Source organism: Cloeon dipterum, chromosome 4 (assembly GCF_949628265.1).
Source record: "Cloeon dipterum chromosome 4, ieCloDipt1.1, whole genome shotgun sequence".
Classification (NCBI taxonomy): Eukaryota; Metazoa; Arthropoda; class Insecta; order Ephemeroptera; family Baetidae; genus Cloeon; species Cloeon dipterum.
The window spans coordinates 5663877-5685916 of NC_088789.1; the positions used below are offsets into that span (position 1 = coordinate 5663877).

At 41.6% G+C, this 22040-nt stretch overlaps 1 protein-coding gene across 9 annotated transcripts in view; it reads right to left on the minus strand.

Moving 5' to 3' along the window:
- The window catches only part of LOC135944628 (cell adhesion molecule Dscam2-like), a 116130-nt gene that overhangs the window by 70922 nt on the left and 23168 nt on the right, over positions 1-22040 (minus strand). The gene's annotated exons all lie outside the window — the stretch shown is intronic.

Here is a 22040-nt window from a genome sequence, read left to right on the forward strand (position 1 = left end):
TTTTATTTTTAATCAGGTCTGTTATTTTATGGTAAACTTAATTGAAATCATAAAAGCAAACATTTTGTTCCTTTAATAGTAAAAATATTTTATTTTAAGTTAATGCAAGAAAATAGTTACTGTACCCATATTTGTATTACCATTTGTTTTTTATTGAACTTTAGAAGTCTCTTAACTTCTCGTTGCCTACTTTCAAACAATGATTATTACAACATAATACAGCAATTTCACGTCAATCACTTCGAAATTCAATAACTACCTGTCAAGAACACAAAAGCACGGCGCTTTATTGATTTCTACGAACGTGCAGAAAGAATGCGGCCCAGCAACTTTCCGACAGCCAAATTTTTCCAGCGGTGAAATTGCTTTGTCGACGGACGCACTGAGTAAATAATGTAAAAGGTCAAGGGAGAAAACTGCATCATCTCAGTTTGCAGTTGATGGAATAAAATAGAAATGCATGCTTGAAAGTTGAATTTGTGTGCGACTCTTAAACTGGGTCAGCTGAGAAGGGTTGTATTTAAAGAGGCTCAAGATTAATACCCTCCACGGGAGAGCAAACTTTGAGCGAACGCAGTGCGACTCAGCAGCGCGGAATCGGAAACCCAAGTTCTCGAGACGAGAGAGAGAGAGAGATAACACCTTGCCAAAGACGCGCGGTTTCCTGTTTGACTTGAAAACGAGCAAACTTGCCGTGAAATTCTAAGAAAATTTCAGCTAGCATGGGTGCACATCTGTTAGTAAAATCTCGTAAGTTGGAAAATAACCCGCACACGCATACCGCCTAAAAAATAAAATAAAAAATCAATCCAAAGCCATTTTTCGGTGCAATGAACGAATCGAGATGGCGCGATAAAATCATTCCGGTCAGCGAGTGGAAATTGCAATTTGGTGATTAATTTTGCGGAATTTTGGCGAAAATACCGGTTGAATCGCGACGGAAGCAACTTGAGTGACGAAGAATTTTGACGAACGCGCAGAATTTTTTTGTGGACAAGGCTGATGCTTGACTTTTAGATACCTAAGGGCGTAGAAATGTACCTTTACTATTATCTCCATTGCTCCAGACCTACTTCAATTGAAAGCTTTAGAAGAATAGTATGATGTAAATATCTTTGGTTAAAACCACGTAAAATGAATGAGTAGAGGTATTTGCCATTTCAGCCAGAGTCGTGTTTCAAATTCCCACAGTTGTCATACGAGAGCTTTGCTATTGTCTGTGGCATCGAATTCCCGTAGAATGCAAAGGGCCTAAATTTAGAACAATCAATTATGGGAATTTAAATACCAAATAAAAGTATGTAGCGGTACAACAACGCGGTCCTGCTTTTTGTTGGAAGCCAACAATTGTCGGCGGTTTGAATTATTGTAATTTTGCATTATTGTTTAACAGCAGAAAGATGATTTTAAAATAAGAATTCAGTTTTCGTCCGTCAGCCAAACGGTGCTGACGTGATTTGTTTAATTGTGCAGAACCCGATTCAAAGGGGTGAGTCCAACCGTCAGTCAAACAAAAGAATTTATCACTTATTGTTGTAAACTTTTTCAGTTCTGGTATTTGATTAAGTATCCGATCGGATTTGCAACTGTAAACCAATACACCAACCAAATTCTTCATCTGAATTCATCGGTCTTCATCATTTTCATCCCTCTTCATTCCCCAAAAGTATAAAACATTAATACTATTTATGTAAGTTCCAGTTGGTGCGAGCACAGCAACTGGATTTGCAAACGAAACAAATTGTGTAGGGGCAAACATAAATTCGCGGATGTTGCACGGCATAAATATTGCGGACGCAGCAGTCAGCGAGCGCAAAGCACGTGCATCGATTATTGATGCAGACCTCAAATCAACAGATGCACGAATCGCTTCGTCAAAATATTTATTCTGCATTAATTAATACGTCGGCTGCGTTTGCTCGGAAAGTAAACAGCGAGAGATAGCTAGTAGTATGCGCGCGCCTGTATATATTGCTGCTTTTGCATGTGTATCACTTTGATCACAATTACACGCTGGCCGTGATTAAACACGCCACCGTGTTGGGTGTGTGTATTCATCGCTGGCCCGTCATAATAACAATTTCCACGGCACTGCACGCCTCGGCACAATTACATGGAGAAAACATGTTGTGATTGCGAATCACATAAACAAGCAAGACATTGTTTTGCAATCAGTGTCCTGCAGGGAAAATTCCACACTTTATTGTAATAATTATTCCATTCCGTGCGACCAGCAAATGGCGTCCCGCTCATCAAGCTTATTAATTATGGAATCCGTTTCTGGGAAAATTAGCACGTGCCGAGCAGAGAGAGAGAGAGAGAGAGAGAGAGAGAGAGAGAGAGAGAGAGAGAGAGAGAGAGAGAGAGAGAGAGAGAGAGAGAGAGAGAGAGAGAGAGAGAGAGAGAGAGAGAGAGAGAGAGAGAGAGAGAGAGAGAGAGAGAGAGAGAGAGAGAGAGAGAGAGACTGCGAAAAGGCAACACTGACCTAAGAGAGCACTCAATCTTCCTTTTGCGGAGGCACTTAAATTCGCCTCGTATAATTATTAGAACCCGACGCCGACCAATCAATAATTCACGCGTTTGTGGCCATTGGGACCAACGATCAGTTAGACGCTGAAAATAATGGAACGCGTCTCGCAAGGGCTGATTGATATTTCATGATCGCCGAATGTTCGTTTGCCACGCGCGTTTTTGGCCACACAGATCAATTATTCAGCGTTCGTAGCTGTCTAACGGTTGAAGTTTAGCCAGAAAGAATTGGAATTGTGGGATGGCAGGAATATATAGAGACATTTCCAAGAGAAGTTTCAAGTCGCACCCATTCAATTTCAAATTTGAGGTATTTTTAAAGAAAAACTGCAGAACTTGGAATTCATGTTCAGTGTAGCCGCTATGAGGGTAAACAAATTAAAATCCAATTTAAACGTAGTGCTATATCTATCCAATTGAATCATAACTAGGTTCGTCACAATTTGAAACAAAAGGACTCAATTAAAAGCTTAATGAATTTCAATTAATTTGCATTTATGGTCGTGTCTTGGTAACTCAAAATATGCAGGCCGCTTGCATATTTATCATTTCATCCATCCATCCGCCATGCATATTAATGAATTCGAGTTTAGCGCTAGTAATAAATTCAGCCAAAGTGGTTTTTGTGTCTTTGACGCGTCGGAGAGCAGCGCTTGCTGTAAATGAAATTACGCACTCACTCTCTTTTGATAAATGGCAAACCACGCGTTTTCCGCGAAAATTATGCCACGCCCACATAGAGAAACGAATTAAACGTCAGATTCTCGGTATGAAAGTGGAAATTTGTAAACGAATCTCGGCTAGGTCGGCACTCTTCTGCAGCTTGAGCCCTGCAGGATTAGGCCAGCGCATCGATTGGCCGCGCGCAACATGTTTGCCCATCCATCATGTCCGCGTGTCACCTACTGATACCGACATTTATATTACAAAGTCATCAATTTAGCTGCTGCAGGGGTCGCCCGGCTCGTAATTATGACGAGAGAGAACATATTTCCGACCCTCGCCGGAATATTTAAGGCGACTCTGGGTCTGACTCTCGCCTGAATTATGATAAAACTATGCAAATTGCACAGGCACGCGTCAAATCTGCACAAGCTGGCGCTTAAGTTTAGAGCTTGGAGACCAAATTTGGTTCTATTCTTGTTTGATTCATGTTAATTGCGCCTCCCTAGTTTCCTGTTGCTAAGCAAAGTTGAATTTCTCGTCTCCCCACTTTCGATTTTGATCATTTCGTGCGTCCGCAACGCATAAGCTTTTTTCATAAACCGAAAAGGCGCCAAAAAGTCATCACGCTTTTTTGTTCGGCGCAACAGCACACCCGGAGGCAGATAAAATTTCAATTTCACCCGCCCCGAGGAGCATACAATTTTAAGGCTTTTCCTGTCTGCGTAAACAATATCCCACCCCTCTCGTGACGGAAGAGCTCAGTCGATTTTCGTCTGCATGCGAGTCTTGATAAGGAGCGCGGAATAATAATCGTAAGAATAATATTCGCTCTGGCGTATTAACAAAATGACTGGCTGGGGCGGCGATTATTAAAAAAGATAGTAAGGAGGGATGCACGCATAACCATCGGCCGTGGAATTTTCTGCAAGCTGTCAGAACATTCATTTCTGCATCGGCGGCACAAAAACATACTTGATGAGAGGAGCGAGCGTTCTCAACTTTCAATTCTCTTCCGCCACACATATCGGGGCTTTTTGTAATGAAGAAGCATTGATTGTGCGTGTGAGGGTGTCTGACACGTCTCCGCTCTCCTCTTTATTTTCCGTTCTTACGTATGAATGTCTCCGCAGCCTTTCCCTAACCGTACTTTTTTATTAACATGCTTGCCAGGAGAGGGAATATTGCGCGCGCGACTCTTTTCTCTCGTCGCTTCGACGTCTCTCTCGCTGGAACAATGGGGCGTTTAAAATTATTGCTTTTCGGCTGCATCATTATTATTTTTTGCCCCCTTATTGCGATCCTTGGGGAGCGAAAATTGCGCTCGGCAAAAGTGATTCATTGTGCAGAAACACGTGTTGGCATTATTGCCGACGCGGGGATACATTTCTCCCGTTGAATACCTTGCACTTGCTGAAAACGCGACTCTGCAAAGATCGTTTTTTACCTCAAAATTACTCCCATGGAAGTGAACGAGAAATCAATACGACGGAATCACAGAATGGGATTTTGCAATAGCTCGCAGATTATTAAAACTGCGAGGTTTGCAGTTAAGCCCGATTACTTCAGAATGTGTTGAAATTAAAAACTGGGCTGTTCATCATTGCAGAAAATCATTTTTACTATTTCCGTTGTTAGTTTCGGCTTGCATCTAAAGCATTGTTTCATAGTATGGGATCCGTTGAAAGAAAAAAAATTGTTTTTTATTCTTTCTACGAATATGTCTTTGAGTGGATCACTTGAATATTTCAAAGAATAGATCACGTGCGCAACGAAACATGGCATTTTCGGGAAAACCCAATTGCATCGTGTGGGTTTCAAGTTTTTTTTTTTTGTAAATTTTTCTCCAAAAGATTTGCATTTTTTGTAAACCAAAAATTACCGTATTCAACGATATATAAACGATATTTACAATTACAATTTCGTACCCCTGATTTCTCAAAATTTTGGTTTGTTTGCATCAAACTAAATAGTTTACACAAATGATGAGTTTTTATTATCCAGTATTATGCTAGCGCTTTATCTATAGTTGCAAAATCTGACAGTGTATGAGTTGAGTTTGGATAGGATCTGATTGCATTCCACGCATTGCAAAATTGTTGAGCACCAGAGTAAACTCTTTTTTAAAATCCTGTTCACTTCTTAGAGACTGACGCAATTATTTAAAAATATGTTCTAAAAGTTAAATGGATATCCTTAAAGTTTAAAAAAGCAACAAATCATTTATTTTCTAGAAGCAACGCGAATTTAAATTTAAAATTATAAAATTTTGCAAATATCTTCCTTCCTCCGAGCGTCAATAACTTTAAGCAGCAATGTCTGATTTTCCCCTCCCTCTTCCCGCAGAGATTAATTAAATAGTCCAGTTGCTCCATTATGCCCCGTTTCCCACGATCATTTTAACGATGTAAGAGGAATCCAAACGCAAGCAAGAGCAAATAATACCCGTGCTTTTCTTCCATTAATAGACACTCGCTGACGAATGCATGTACGTGCGCCGCAACAGCCTTTGATCTTCGCAATTTCAACATCTGGAAGACGCGGGCAAAGAAAGCCTGCGGGGCGCACTTACGCTCGCACAGTGAGCGCCGGGTTTGCGCTTGCTTTCAGCCGCTTCAACGGAATAAATGCAAGGCCAAAAGCTTCCGAGAAAAGAAATAATAAAGGCATTATTGGCTTCGCGTGTGATAAAAGGGTTCACGGCTATTTGTGTAACCTTTTAGTTAAAATTTCGTGTAGAAAAAGGGTGAAATATTTAAATTTAGGGCACTGTTCAATGCTGAGGGAAATAATGTTTCGGTTAAATGTTTCGCCATGAGTTTCTGTGTGCGTCTAATATTTAAAGCCCATCAAAGATGAAGTGGTTGTAAAGGAGAGTAAATAAAGGGTGCTTAAATCTTTTACAACTCTCTCAAGAATTACTTTATTCTTACAGACCATAAATGAAGGAAAATAGCTTACAATCATCAAACAAATATTTTTACCACTGCATTGCAACGCGAAATGCTATTTCCTGCAAACCAGAGGCACAATAGCTTAATTAAAACAAAAATAGGTTTACATGTGTCACAGAATAAAGCAAATTTAATGCGAGTCGCGTTTCTGTGTGACAGTCGCAATTGTGTTTAGCACGACCCGGAGTACACCTTGCGATTGAAGCCGCATTATAATTGATACACCCAAAGAGAGGGTGGTTCACAAAGAGCAGAATTCTGTATCGACGAGGGCTAGAATGACATTTCCAGCTCATTGTGCGCTGCTGATGAAGCCTTTGCTAATTAACTGCCTCGTGCTGGCAAAGTTTATTGTGTGCACGCCACCAGCCAGTCGCGCACAATGGAAAGCTACCCTTGTGCTGGCAGTGCACCGCTCGCTCTGACGGAAAGTTTGTTGCCTTCATTTCGAGCATTAGCATAGAGCAAAGTTAATTGCAAAATGCTACATTTAAAAGAGCTGCATTTTTCGCATTCCACTGTTCGACGAACCAAACCATACAACGCCGGCTTTGCACCAGCCGCTGTTGCGAGAGATTAGCGCGGCCGCTGGGGCTGCAAATCAGGGCGCACGATTCAAATCCAATCACAACTTTGATGTTAAGCGAGAGAGCAACCGGATCAGCAACAGGCTTTGATGCTGCGTCAAACTTATCACTTTGAAATGTGAACAATGTGTGCGGTCTTTATCGATTCCTCACTCACACACAACGACGGATTCTCCACGAAAACATCCGATATTCGATATTATTGGTAATTCTACGTAAAAAACTTGCCAATGAAATTTAGCAATGCCAGGAAAAATACTGCGACGCATAAAATGCTGTTTTATTGCCAAATTTATGCTGCGTCAACGAGCGTAAATTTATACTTATTTATTTTTGGAGCCGCATTGCTAGCACTATTTTAATTTCGGCGAGACGAGCAGAAATTGTTTTCAAACTTAATATGTGTTGGCAAGCAGTGCCGCAACTCAGTCGATTTCCAGGAAGCCATAAATTGAGCGCACCAGACTCAATTTTTTCGCCTGCCCAGCTAGCCAGCCAACCAGGCAGCCGCGATAAGTAAAATTGCAACTTCATAATTCGCCATTACGCCGGCCGAGCGTGTTGTTGTGCATATTTTTTGCCCGTTTATCGCCGGCTAAGGATAAATTTTGCATGCATAATGTGCTTGTGCGCGATAAGCTAAACAAACCAAGGTACATAACAGGCGGAAACGGTGCGAGAGGCACACACATGCTGTACATATTTCGCTATGAGATAAAACGCGGACGCCGAGAGCCAACTTTGATGTGGCAAAACGCTCCGTCGGTGAGTGGACACCGCTACGCGCAGTCAGCACACACGCACACGTCATCAGACTAATGGACAAACAAACGCGCGCCGCCAATCACCAAATGGACCCACGCCGCCGAGATCCGCCTCCGCAGCCGCAGCTGCTGCTGCGAAAATTTCTGTGTTGCTAACTTTTATTAGCAGTCTGTTTATACTGAAAAATTGAGGCGCGCGCTTTCTTCCTTTCTCCAAAGGGAGAGCTTGTTTGCAATGAACCCTTTGTTGGGCGCTCGCTACAAAAGAATTTGATTACAACCCCCTTCATGCTGCCGACGCGAGCTAGGCGTACAATTGCAAAAGTTTGCTTTTTATTTGAAGGTTAACATGTGTAACAAAGAGAATGATTTAGTTGCGAAATACGAAACCTGCGACGTGTACACTCTAGGCAATCATTCATACGCGAAATGGAAAGCTATTACATCGTATACAAAGCGAAAAAGGCGAATTTTTTCATTCTGACAGCCATGTAACCTTTTCTAGCTCTATTTATACCAGGAAAATGTTGAAGTTTTTATCTCTATGTATTATACTTGTACAACGATAAATCATAAAAGTATTAACTAATAATTTCTTGATAGTTATTAACAAAATGCAAAGTTCATTCAATCAGGTCAAAGGAAATCAAAGGATAAAAAGTCTTCTAATGTTTTCTGCGCAAATTAACCTTCCCATCTTGAGACAGAGATACTTTGTTTTTACTATTTTTTCACCATTCAAGAACGGATTTTGATTTAAGGTAATTGTATCTATAGAGATAATTCGATTGAGTTGAACTGTTTGATTAATATGCGAGATTAAAGACGATCTCTATTTTCCTCTAATATATTTTACAACAATTATCTAATAGTGTATAATCAAACCATTCCAAGCTTTTCATATAATGCAAGTTTTGTCCAATTTCTCCAAAATACAGCGTAGTTCCATTTATTGATTTCGATTCCTCTCATCGAGACTCATCCAATGGGGATATCTTAAGACGGAGACTCTCCTTTTAACGAAATAAAATGAGCTTACTAACGATCTTACCAATTAAAAATACCTATAGGTAAATTTAGTCTCACTTCTTCTCCTGTAAAAAATGTAAACATCAGTTAGTGTCGTAATAAATGGACCATGAAATGAAGTTTGTTCAACTATAACATTTCTTGCAAAAAAAATATTGAAACAATGAAAACCATGTCTCATGATCACTTGTCTTATTAATTTATACTGCTTACAAATTTTGGATGAACATAGCTGCAATGTCCAAGATTTCGGATTAATGCTGGGAACGCGTCAAAGAGCTTATTAACCATGAGAAATTTTAAACGTTTGAAATGAACCCAAAATTTAATAGTTTATTTCTCTGCTATGTCATTTACATATATCAAAAAGAGTAAAAAGGCACATGTACAAAGTGATCAGGTCACTGAAACGTCGGCAATCAAAGAATCGTCGAGTCGTACACATCCTAAAATTATATTTAACAAAATTTTAAATTCTTGAAATAAATTATTTTCTAATTAATTGCGAACTGGTACCATCCGGAAGGTTAGATCATAAATCGAATTAATTCAACAAATGAAAACGAGCCAAATTTTCGCGTGCAGCAATATTAGAATCTCCGCAAAAAATGATACAAAGTAATTATTCTGAAGTCTGCAGGGTGTTGGTGTCGCTTGCAAAAAATTAGAACGATTATTTGAACTTTAATTACGTCGAAGAGGGGATCATAACAAAGTTTCTAATTACCGGCGCGCACCAGCCTAACAAAATTAATTAAGCCGGTTTTCATTAAGTAAGAGGTGTCGGTGGGAGCGGGATTGTTAAGTGCCGCAAAAAAGAAAAACGCAGCAGCGTGCGCGTTTTTAAGAGCAGACGTCTGCTCCGGGTGGAACGGGCGGTGGGGCAATTTCCTCGCGTCTTTTCGGGCGCATCAGCCCGCGGTAATTTCCTCGTAGGCACGTTTGAACTAGGTTTGTTCATTTCGAGGAGGCGGCCTCAAAGGAAATTCGGTTGTTTTTGCTCGGGTTTTCTCTCAGGGTCCACTCCTAGGGCGGCAGCGATGGCGTCGCTCCTTTTCCAGCTCGTCTTGCGGTGGAATAACATTTGGCCTTCGCCGCCGCCACCACCGCCGACGCTGCCGCCGTCGTCGTCGTCGTCGCATGAAATTGCGTTTCCCGGCGCCGAACGAAAACTCCGCCTTGCGAAATAATATTTGTTCTATCGATTGTGCCCCGCTGCGAATTTACACATTCAACATAGTCGGCCGAGGGTCTCTGACGACTCCGCCTCGGTGCAGGATGAATTTTACACGAGGAGCAGAACAAGTTCGCAAGAAGACAATGTAAATATTTGGCGCTCGAGTGGAAAGTTGATAATGCGCGCCACGAGATAAAACTTTAAATGGTGTGCATAAATGTGCAGCCAGATAGCAACGCCGCCGCCACCGCTGTGAAATATATGCGCACGCTTGTGATTGTTTTGTTTGTGTGGCCTATTTCGCGCACACTGCAATTTGTCTTTGGTCGCCGCCGCGGCACTTTTAGTTGTTAACACGCCAGCAAAAGGGATGCAAGCGTTGATAACCTGCTGCTGCCGCTCGTTAGCTCGACCGTGTCAATTTGTGCAACAAATTTCATTATAATATGATTTTAATTATCACCGCAATCAAGACGACAAAAGCGTGTAATTTAGCCCGGCAATTTAAGAGGCAGTAACAAAACTATTACAAATTTCTAAAAGTGGAACATCAAAGAGGAGATTTGCGTACAATGAACTCATGTCGTTATATTCTTCAAAATATGAGACGAAAAATTGGTACTGAAAAACGCTATCGGAAGATTAAAGGTTTGTTTAAAATATTTGGTCATTTTTTAAATGATCTGATGGAATGAAAATTCGGATATCTGTGAAATGAGCGATGAAATTGGACGGAACCAGCAAAAAGCGGAATGATAAATTTTCGTCAGTGAAATTGATTCGGTGTCTATGCCAGCGTATTTGAACAGAGACGTGAGCGAGCGCACGAATTCAAATTAGAGCACGAAACAAGAACTGGCAGCGTAATGGGATCGATTCGAGAACATCTGAGATGATAATAAATCCTGCGGGCCGGAGGAAAAAGAAAGGAAGTCGCACAAAGCGCCGTCTCTTCTCTTTTGTTTCCAGTTCAAAAGATTATTATTCAGCTCCTCGGGTTTGCCTTTCTCGGACCGAACCAATGGGGGACTCGCTTAATATTAATTACATTTCCTGCTCTATATTTCCATCCTGGCTGAATTTCGCCTCTTTTGCTTATTATTTATTATTTACAAGGCCGCAGTCGGAAAGTTTTATCGCATGGTCGCTCGAGTTTCGCTCAAAGAACCCCGTATATTAATAAGAAACGTTTGCCCGACCGGTTTTATGTGGTCCGCATAAAAGTTTACTGCCGGGAAAATAGTACTTGAAGAGATTTTTCGACTGGCACACAAGTACTTCATTAACCTTCCAACTTTTCTAATTTGCGAGGGGAAGAAAGCAGCAGAATCGAAGGAGCTGTTGGCGAGGATTTTTTTAAACAAGACCTAATTAGTTCCCCGGTGTAGTTGCGGCCGCAGGAATTTCACGCGCAAACGCATCTGCATCAAAGCATCTCGGCGCCGATTGCCTTCCAGCTGGACAATTTCCGCAATTAAGTCACCCTCCGGCTGATCTTCATGTAAATATGTATGTAAATGCATAAATAGCGTGACGCATAAAAAGTTGCCGACGCCAGGAGTTGCTCATGGTTTTCCGGCCCCATTCACTGATTAAAATTCACCGCGGCGCAGACTTTGATGACGCCGGCCGGCTCGACCAGCCAGTGCATAAATATGGACACTCTCTCACACATCAAATAACTTGTTTGCGCTGCCGGGGACTCGTCGCTTTCAAAGGAGCCAGCCTGCCCACCACTAATGTCCGCCCCGAGGGAGACGGACGGCGTCCGACCGATTTAAATCTCGCTCTAATTTGCAGCTCGTGCCCAGACTGCGTGAAAAACTGCGGCATTTAATTCCGACTGTGCTGCGCGAATGTGAGGTGTAATGAAAAACCGGTCGGAATGACCACATCAAATGAATCCGGATCGGCCCACAAAAAGCAGAGCGCGTTTTCATCTCTGCATGATACTCGGCAAAAACGCTTGAATTCACCGAATCCGAATATCGTGGAGAGAATTTTGGCTTCTGTTAATAACGCCAAAAAGCCAGTCTTTTGCTGATAAGCTTTTTGTTACTTGTTACCACAAACAAACAAAAATGAAAGCTGCTCTATTATTTATTATATAATAGCATGTTGCATAAATGTAAAATTCATTTCGTTCCATTATGTAACTAATTTGGCAAGCACTTCCAAAGAGCAGGCGTGTTTTGTCTATTATTCAAGAGTAGCAAACATTTTACCGTTTAAATCAATACCCAAAACACAGTTTTGAGACAAAGCAACTGGGTTAAAACGCCAAGAGTAAGCTCACAATCCGAACACTCCGCGTTTATGCATATAAAGTTGGCTTGTTTTTCCCACAAATAAATAATAAATGAAAAATTCTTTTGCTAAGAAGTAGGTTTGAGGTCCAATGGAATTTTAAATTATTTATATGGTGTCGTAAATTCATTTCATTATGCACCTTTGATGTCTGTTGGAAAAACGACGCGAACGCAGGTACAAAGCCGCGTGTGGCGACCTAAAAAGCGGCATGAAAAAATGATGCTTCCAATTTGGTCGACCACTTCAAAACGCAATTCCAGGAAGGACGAACCCCTTGCGGCAAAAAGGGCTGGCTGACGCGAAAAAATGTTTGTGAGCAAAGATTTTAAAAATTTTACGGCTGTGATTGCTTAAAAAGAAAAAGCGGCTGCGATGTTTGCTTTTGCGCGATGCATTATGGAGAAAGTTGCCGGACACACGCCCATGCACGTCCCTCTGAAAGTAGCCCCTGCACTGTGTGAGTGTATGTCGACTTGTCAAGGGCCACGGCAAACACGACGACCGCCGGAGAGAGAGACACACACACACAGAGCTGCTCGACCGCTCTTTGGGATGACCTCAACACATTAAACATGGCAACTTTGTCTCGTCGCTGTGCCCTCTCGGGAAAATATTCAGCGAATCGCCGTTCTGCATCAACATAAAAGGCAACGTTATACGTTTCGATAACTGTTATCCTCCTTCTATCTCCTCTTTTTAGAGTTTCCAGTTGAGTACAGCCTTCTCTATTGTGATATTATCAAAATGATATGATTTAGAAATTTCTTCTCGAAAAGAATGGAATCTGTTTTTAAAAAGAAAGACTCAAGTCTCAAAAAATAATTTCAATGTCTAGTTTTAATAAATGTTTCGTTTGGCCTCTTAGATGTGGCCAGCAAGAAATGTGAAATAGATCACATTTTGATGCTCAGTGGAATAAAAATTCACGGTTCCGTGATGGCCTGCTCTTTTAATTATGTGTATGTGAAAAGTTACTTGGAAAGCTTTTTACAGAAAACAAGAATCTGAGTCTAGTTTTTGCGATGAATGGACACTGTCATAGTCCGGAGAGAGATTAAATTGCGTTGCCCTGGAGACTGGTCACTCGGCCTGTCTGGCTGTGTGTACAAGATGATGATAAGTAGCGCTGCAAATATTAAACTTTTAATGCATCGCGTACGAGCTCAAGGGATTGCGGCTGCGATGGAGGGTGGTTTGAAGCGAGCCAGAGCTGAAATGTGGTGTGTGTGTGTGTGTTCAAGGGGTTGATGGCCAGGCGGACGGAAAAAATATATTTCATGCCACGAAAACTCGTTTTGAGGAGGAAATGGCAGCGAGGTTATTATCTCGATGAGAAAAGCCATTCCCTGATGCTCCCAAATGGCACACGAGCTGAAACGCGCACGGAGAACGCACTCACTCACTCACACACAAGAATGAAGTAAATGCCTGAACGGTGGCTGGACTGCAATACTGCGAGATTTCATTTTTTCGTGCCTAGTTTCGCTGTCTCTTTATCGCACGCATGATATAAATTTTCTCGGCGTTTCCTTCCGGCACTGCGGGGATTGAAAGCTTTTTAGCATTTCATGTGACAAAAAATAATTGTTTTTAGGGTGTCATTTATATATATATATATATATATATATATATATATATATATATATATATATATATATATATATATATATATATGAGTTCAGTTTTAACTTTCTATATTTTCACACAGTAACTCTTCCTTGATGTCAAAAAGGATTATGACTATTGATAGGCAATTTATTTTCAGAAAAATCATCAGCACTAATAAGTTCTCTTTTGACGGACATAATTTGTTTTGCAGATACGTTTGATTTAAATTAAAAATAAAATGTCTAGAGGCTTCATATATATGTTAACGGAATCCAGGGAATTTCCTGTCCACTGTTTGCCAACTTTTAAATCCCAACGGTATATTCTTTAATATATGTATTTAAATTTTATGAAATACTTGGTAAACAACAGGGTCATATTTGATTTGGCGCGTGAAAAACCAAGAAAGAGAACCAGTGCCAGACTTGCGGTTAAGAATTATTCCCCAAATAACGATATCTTTGATTTATTATCTCGTATTTTAAGAGTACACATTGACTCAAGAAAAATAAAATAGCCTAAACATAATTCAATTTGTTTAACTGAGTTGATCATTTTACAAAATACATTTGGAACCGCAAATCATTTCCATACTTTAACTTCGCGAACTCGAGAGGAAAGGGACATTTTGGAATAACTCATAGCCAGAGGGAGGAAAAGCACTCGACGTTTATACTGCGCACTAAAAATGTTAAACAGAGCGTTTTTGTGGAACGGGTGTGTGAGTGTTTGCGTGCAAAAATAATTTTCTCGTTAACGCCGCCCGGAGCAAATGCGAAACACGAGTTTCCTTCCCGCCCGACACGCACGACGAGCAGGTTGCCTAGCTCGGCCCCCGTCCGTCCGTCTGTACGTCTGCTGGCAGGTGCCGCTCCCGACACAATTCGCCACTTTGCTCTCCAAATATTTCACTGGGCTCGAGCTATTCATCGGAAGGGCGCTCGTAAAACGGCTCCACTCGGCGCGAAGACGTCGTAAATCAGTCGGATCGGCCGATTTATGAGAAACGAATCAGCAGTAAATTTCGTCAGCGCCTCCTGTCATTTGTACCGCGCTCTCTCACCTTGCTCGCCGCCCCGAGGCGGCCATTTTTACGCGACGTGCCGTGCGCTGTTCTGCGCGAGGTAATGCTCGTTCCGGCACCCAGCCCATTAACTCTTCTCGCACGCTCGCCCAGCCGGCAGATATCCCTTATCTGCGGCAGGCACATACGCACCATCACCGCGCGTATTACGAGCACACTCTCCTCTGCTCACGAGAGTGCTCTTTTTCGCCGAGCCAAACACGCAGGCAGCCACTGCACCCACGTCTCTCTACTGCAGTCGACTCGAGTGCTTTTAGCCTACTAACCACCAAATTTAGGGCTACTCCCGTGCCTCGGTTACATGGAAATATTCTTATCTGCCGCCGGGATGCCTAAATTTTTCGCTTCCATGCTCCCCCGGGTTCAGACTAGGAAATGGATTATGGAGTGGCTTCTATTTTACAGCACTTTTCTAAAGTAAATTACGTCACACGAAGGTGATCATGGTTTTTTCAGGATGTTTCCTGAATACCCTGAACGCATGCGAATGGTTGAACTGTAGTAATTTGCATTTATTCAGAAATCTTTCGACTTTTGGCCGGTCTAAATATGTGCATATTTTACAGATCAAACCTATAGAGCACCCACTGATGTCGTTAAATCAGCTTTATTCGTTTCTTTGTAGAAACTAAAAAACACACAATTGAACAAATTCATTGCCTGTATAGTTACAAATAAAATTGGAGTTTTAGAAAATCTAAAGTTTCATATCTGAAAGTTGTTAAAATTCGTCATTTGACAAAACGTTCGTGGTTCTAGTTGCGTTAGAACTCGTGATATTCTTATGTTTGTGTTGTCCTGAGTCCAGATTGCCGCTAATTTTCTCCACTACTCTATCAAGATTCTAAATAACCATTAGAGATCTGCAATTTTAATATTAAAAAAAAACTGCAGTGGAAACAGCCCTCATTATTTTTCCTATTTTTTAATTGAACCCTTCTCTTTCGTGGTTTCTCAAATTGAGATTTCAGTTATCAAACGAATTGGTCCAATTTTGCGATTCCATTTTTGGTAAGTTACTCGTTTTTTCTAGAGAGCAACAACAACAACACCAAACAATTTTTATGTACATTGAAGCAGCCAAAACTAAGAATTTAAAATAATACAATTCTAAGATATGCTGCTTTTTTCGTTTACCCTTGTTCAAGGAATTTTTTAATTTTATGGTTTATTGGAAAAAGTGATTTAGAGTTATCACTGAATCAGCAAGTTGCCTATTTCGGTGCCAATAAATAACTAGAGCAGATTCAACAGAGAACATGCCCCTTCAAAGGGTGAACCCACACCCTCGTCTGCACAAGATACGATCGGTTTCCGCCCCGTAGAAATAGCCTGGAGAAAAATAAGACCAAAAAGTCGAGCCCTGTCGCGATGATTAACGAGCAGCTAGGATCGCGTGATCATCTCATTGCGACAAACGGCGGCGCGCGCGCATTATTAATTTATTTTGGGTCAAAAAGCCGCGCGACATGTCATCGCTGCAAACCTGCGACTTTTTCACCACGCGCGCGTGCTAATTCAACCTGAAATAACGAGCGCAAATCGAGCGACGAGATTAAATTTTTGCTGGCTCAGCGCGGCGTAAAAAATGGCCGAATAACTGTCTGCTCTCTCTGCTGCAGCGGCAGAAAAGTATTGCAGGAATGATTAATTGCATTCTGTCTCAGCGAGACGCTGCAAATGATCTTTTGTGTACGGCCAAATTAAATCGCCAGCCTGATTAATCTCGGCCGCTAATGAGCGACGACCAAATTGACGTCGGTAAAAAGTGTTCCCGGCGCCGGGACGCGATTAAATCTGGTGAGCTGCAGAGGATTAATTTTCAGATTATGCAAGCACATGCTGGGGTTTCTTCGATCTTGGGTTTCATCAGTAATTTATTTCTATGGCTGTTGAATTCAGATGGTCGAATAAGCTTCTACACTTTATGATCCAAGAACGTAAAATGAGCACGAATCATGCCAAGCAAATACTGATTTTTTTTTAAAGCATTAGTCTTTTTAAAAATTGTTCTATTTTTCCTGTAACCCCGTGTCTCCAAATCCAAAAAAAGAGCAAAGAGATAGAAAAATAAAAACCAGCCAAATTGGCAGCGGGAGAAAAAGGTCATAAATCTTTTGGTAGAATGCACTTAGCCCTTGTTCAAACTGCTCAAACACAGATTCCATTTTTTTGCTGTCCAGAAGGACAAAGAAGCTGCCAAAACTCTTTCTTTTATAAATCATCCAAAACGATGAATATTAAAAGTCCGTTTATTTCCGAGATAGTTGCAGCATGCAGACGCAGGGGTGAGCGAAGGAACGATTGACCAAGAAGCGACTCATCAGCGGGGAAAATTAGGGGGCTCAGGCGTCACGCAGCGAAATTGAATTATTCGCCGGGTGAAATATCGGGGATTTTCCGGCGACATTACGTACCCGGCGGGGTGAAATGAGGCGGCGGTGGCTGCGGCGACGGCGACAGGGGGCACAATTAACGAGAAAAAACACACGAGGCTGGGATCACGTTCTGGCTGATTGCGGAAGGAATGAGAGAAGACAGCCGGCGTAAAATAAGATTGGAACCCGCGGGGAAATTCCGCAGAAAGAGCGGCGGCGGCGGCAGCGGCAGCTCATTCGGCTGAAATGGCGCGGAATAATGCAAAAACACGCGCAATCTCTGCACGGCATCTTAGGCAGGCCGCAGCACATAGCAGCAGCACAGCTCAGAGCGAGTGAAAATAATTAAAATCGGTAATCGGCTGTGCCGCAAGCCTCTGCCGGATTGGGGGAAGACGGCATCGACATTGCTGCGCCAACACTTTTATTATCAGAGATTGGGCCGCTGATTCCACCTCAAGATTGGCCCAAGCCGTTCTGCAGCGACCGCAGCTTTTCCGACACACTGCTGACGCTCTTTCGATCCTTTCTTTGCCCTCCGACTGATGACCAAAGCACGGCTGGTCCTTTTATTTTGCTTCTTTTCATTTTGCCAGCAAAAACACGTTGTGATATAACCTGGATTTAAAAAAAAGGCAGAGCGGTATAAAATTCTAGAATTGTATATTCTGATTTGCCCACACGATTTCACGGGCATATCACATCCGAGGCAATTTCGTAATAAAAAGGTTGTAAACAAACAGAATATGATATGTACAAAACGAATCCCATTTCCACATTTTTTTTGTGTATTCGGTGAAACTTATTTTAAATTTCGAAACAGTTTTGCCAAACAAGTTACATTTTGGAGGCATATGTAAACACGCCCGAGGCATTTTTGGAAACGTGAATAAAAACAACATTTTTGATATTTGGCAGAGTGCCCCTTGAGGGAAATAGGCTTTTATAAAATTTTAATCACATAAAAAACGACACCCGCCGAAATGAAATCCCCTGCAGAGTGTCGACACAAAAGGGACTGGCGTGCGCGACGAGGAGTGACGATCAAATAATAAAAACGGGTAGCCGGAACTTTTTGCGGCCGATTTTTCGGACCCTATAAAATTTATTGGTGTGCGCGCCTCATTGAAATAAACAGCCCCTGGCTGGAATGGAAATTACTGTCGGTTTGGCCTAGCTCTCGTAAAAACGATGTGCGAGAGCCGGTTTGTACCACCTTGTTTTTACTGCCACGGCAATACTAACAATAATACATATTACTCTATGTCTATATTAGCACCCTGTGCTGTAATTCCGACCGACCGACAAACTTGCCACTGAGCAAAATGTGTGTGTTACGCCGCAAATAACTCGGTCTAGCACCTTTACTACGTCGAGCATGCATGCAAAGTGTGTAACGAAATGCCGAGCATGTAAACATGCATTGAGCGAGCAGTAGTTAAAATTGGGGTTAACGAATTTGAGGCAAAGTATCAAACTAATAAACAGACTTGCGGCAGCTGATAAGCTTTTACAGCGTTCAAACTAAAACGGATCGAATTTTCCGCTGTTAAAGATAGCATTTCAATGTATCTAACAAAGTCATGCCTGCGGAGAAAAACAAAAACCCGTGTAATCGAAGATCATTTTTACATAAAGTAAACGCTTTGTGAAATTTATACAAAGGCTGTTTCAACAGAAGGTTTATTACCTCGTCTCTGTTTATTCCATATTCAGCTATGCAACTTTTTTAGTTATTACGCAAGCGTTAAACAAAATGTTTTATCGCGAGTTAATATGATTATGTAATTAGTGTCCAAATAATGCCTTCAGGGAGTTTTCGGCCCTTCGTGTCGTCATTAATATTTCATAAGCAGCTAGGGCTGTTGATTGGACCTTAGATTAACGGGAAGGCCTCTTTCATTAATTAAAAACGCATTTCTGGCATCATTCACAGGCTGGTACACAAACGAAGTCGCACGGGACATAGTGTTATCTTAATCAACACGACACAGAGGGCCGTTGCAGGGGCGCTGGCTGGCGTGTGTGTCGAGCGGCGCAGGACCGAAATTGGAAAATTGGGGCTGTCGGGCACTCCCGGGGCTTTTGTTTGCAAAAAGGTTAATGTTCGCTCAAACACGAGCGAAACTAGGTGGAGGAACGGGAATGTCTGCGTTTCCGCCAGTGCCGCGGCCCCCACAGGTGGTTTTGCACTTCAATACGCGCGCACGGCGGCCGCATTAAAATGCTACGTGCGTGAAATGCGAATAACCAAATGCCGCTTTTTACTCTCCCTTGCCACAATGGCTTTTTGTTGTTGGGCAAAGATTATATACATACGCGTATATCCGGGACACAATAGCGGAGACTAGTTGATATCTCGGCAAAAATTGTGCCTCCCGCGAAACATTTTCTCGGGCACAAAACTTTTTGGATGAGCAATGTGAGCGGACTTTATAACAGCTTTTAAGTGAAAGTCTTTTATTCAGATGACCAAATATGGCGAGACAAAGCGAATATAAAGTGGTTACAGACAAAATAAAACTATAACCGAAAACTTTTTAACGAGGCAAAATAACCATTTATGTTTGCGGTTGGGAACTTTGAGACGTTATTGGATTCAAGTTAGTAGGTTCGGTTTTAGAGACAGTTATATCTTATTGCTAAACTTGAATTGTTTGGAATTATTTTGGTTTTATATTTTCGGAATGCTTTCGAAATCATTAAATTTTAACTTTATCATTTAATTCAGTTTTAAAGAATCAAATGATACTTGATAAAAAGACCAGCAATGATTGGGATATTAAACGCTATACATTTTTATGTGTTCGCATTTAAAGATAAAAACGACTTGTTTGAACTCTTCAATATGCAACCTTTATCTCTTTCTAGGACTATAACTGCAGTTTCAAAAACCACTTTGAAATGCCTCAAGAGCCGTCTAGAAAAACCGATTTGTTGGTACAAAATTCCCTTAAAAGTTTTCCGGGTGTTATTAAGGTGCTTAGAAAAGCGATTTATATGGTTTAAAATGTTACTTCCAAGAATTAAAATTGCATGAGTCGTGCTTTTTGATTTAACTAAATAGGACGCAGAGAAAAACGGTTATTCATCTTACTCCTTTGTTTATTTATTTCTATAATCTCATATCTTTCGAAATGTCAGAATATGACTGGGGCTTATAACTTAAATTTTAATTATATAGTATTTTGAAATTCAAATATATTTTTTTATTAGTGAAAGTAAACAATGAATGACTCTCTCTTCAGTCTGCACAATCTTTGTATGAGCTTCAATTAAAATCTTGGATACTAACTTTGAAATCAAGAATTTCAATCTTTATGAATCAAGTGTTTGCGTCCGAGAATGGGAAGAGAAAAATCTTAATTTCTAGAAATCACAAAATGATGTAAAATCAAGCCTCTTCAGAGAGCTTTATTCCCACTCGCAGACTTAGAATTTCTTATCGCCACGCGGCCTACGTCATCACTAAACTGTTGAGGATGTGTTTGCTTTTGCCAGCGCTGTGTACTAATTACGATACAAAACCTGCGGCAAAATCATTAAGCGCGAAAACGAGGTGACGCTGGCGAAAAGCGGCTTCTTATCGTGCGTTGGCGTGAGTTAATTGGCGACAAGATGCTCCACAGCAGCGGTATGTGTGTGCGAAGACAAAAATTTAAACTCGCCACCGGGTAAATCGAGGCTCATCTTCAGGCGGCGGGCGAGAGTAATTAAAAAAAGGCGTGCTTGCTTGAACACACACACTCCCGCGCGGCCTTTGAAGAGAGGAAGATGCTCACTGGCTTTGAGCAAATCTTTTTTTCTACTCAGCGGAGCGAATTTCAATTGCGCGCGCGCCGCCAGTGTAAACTTATCAAAGAGGCAGGCAACAAGAGGAACACTTTGCCTCCCTTTAACAACCGCAACCGACGCCACGGCAGATTATTTATTGATTGGATTGCGCGGGGCGAACGCATTAAAAATGAACCAAGACGGACCGCCCGGCCAGGCCCGGCAACGGCCTGCATACCATCAAAAGCGAGCGGCCGGAGATTTTTTTTCCAATTTAGACGCTGTACTGCTTGAACAATCTCGGCAATCTCCGACGGCGACGGGAGGCCCAATTGAACAAAGCAAACTGAAAATCTTATCAGGGCACGCACAAAGGGCCGCTTGTTTGATGTCGGCAAAAATTAAATTGACGATAGTGGTGAACGGAATTGTTTGCAAAACGAACATCTGGTGGTTTGTGTGGGTTTTTGATGTTGGTAAATATTAGTTCCATCGTTGGCCTCTCCAGTGTTTGCTAATATCATGTGTACATATTCACTTGGGCCTGAGGAATGTGAATGCTTTAAATGATTGTAGCATGACATATTTCACAAAAAATAAGCAAGTCTTGATTTGTGCACCCCTCCCAAAAGAAATGCAGCCAGAGTTCCAATCAACATTTTTTTTTTATAAATATGACTTTTATATTTTTACAAATTTGAAACCCCATTGATAGATTTTAGGCACACCAATTTGGTTCCAAACTTTTGTATAGTAAAAAGAAGCCAAACAAGAGAGGCAGTGTATTACACAGACAAAGAAGAAGCGTTACGATATTTAGCAAGAGCGCAGGAAACTCATTTTCAAAATTTGTGCCAGCTGGGAAATCTGTCAAAAAGAACTCAGCGAACAGAAAAACGAGTGCTCGCTCGCCGGTTGGTCCGTTTTTTTGTCGACATGTTCACCATTTTCCCTCAACCTCACGAGCCAGGGTTTCTTTTTCCACTCGAGCACACACTTTTTGTCCTGCTCATTTTGCGAGCACGCGAGCCGGCGACGACGACAGCGGCGATGACGAGTATGTGTGCGTGTGTGTATTATTATAGCTGCGCTCTGCAAATTGCCCGTTCGAGTGGTCACACACAGGGAAATTGTCAAGGGCTTAAGCAGCGAAGAAAAGAGCCGGCCAGCTGCCGACAAAAGA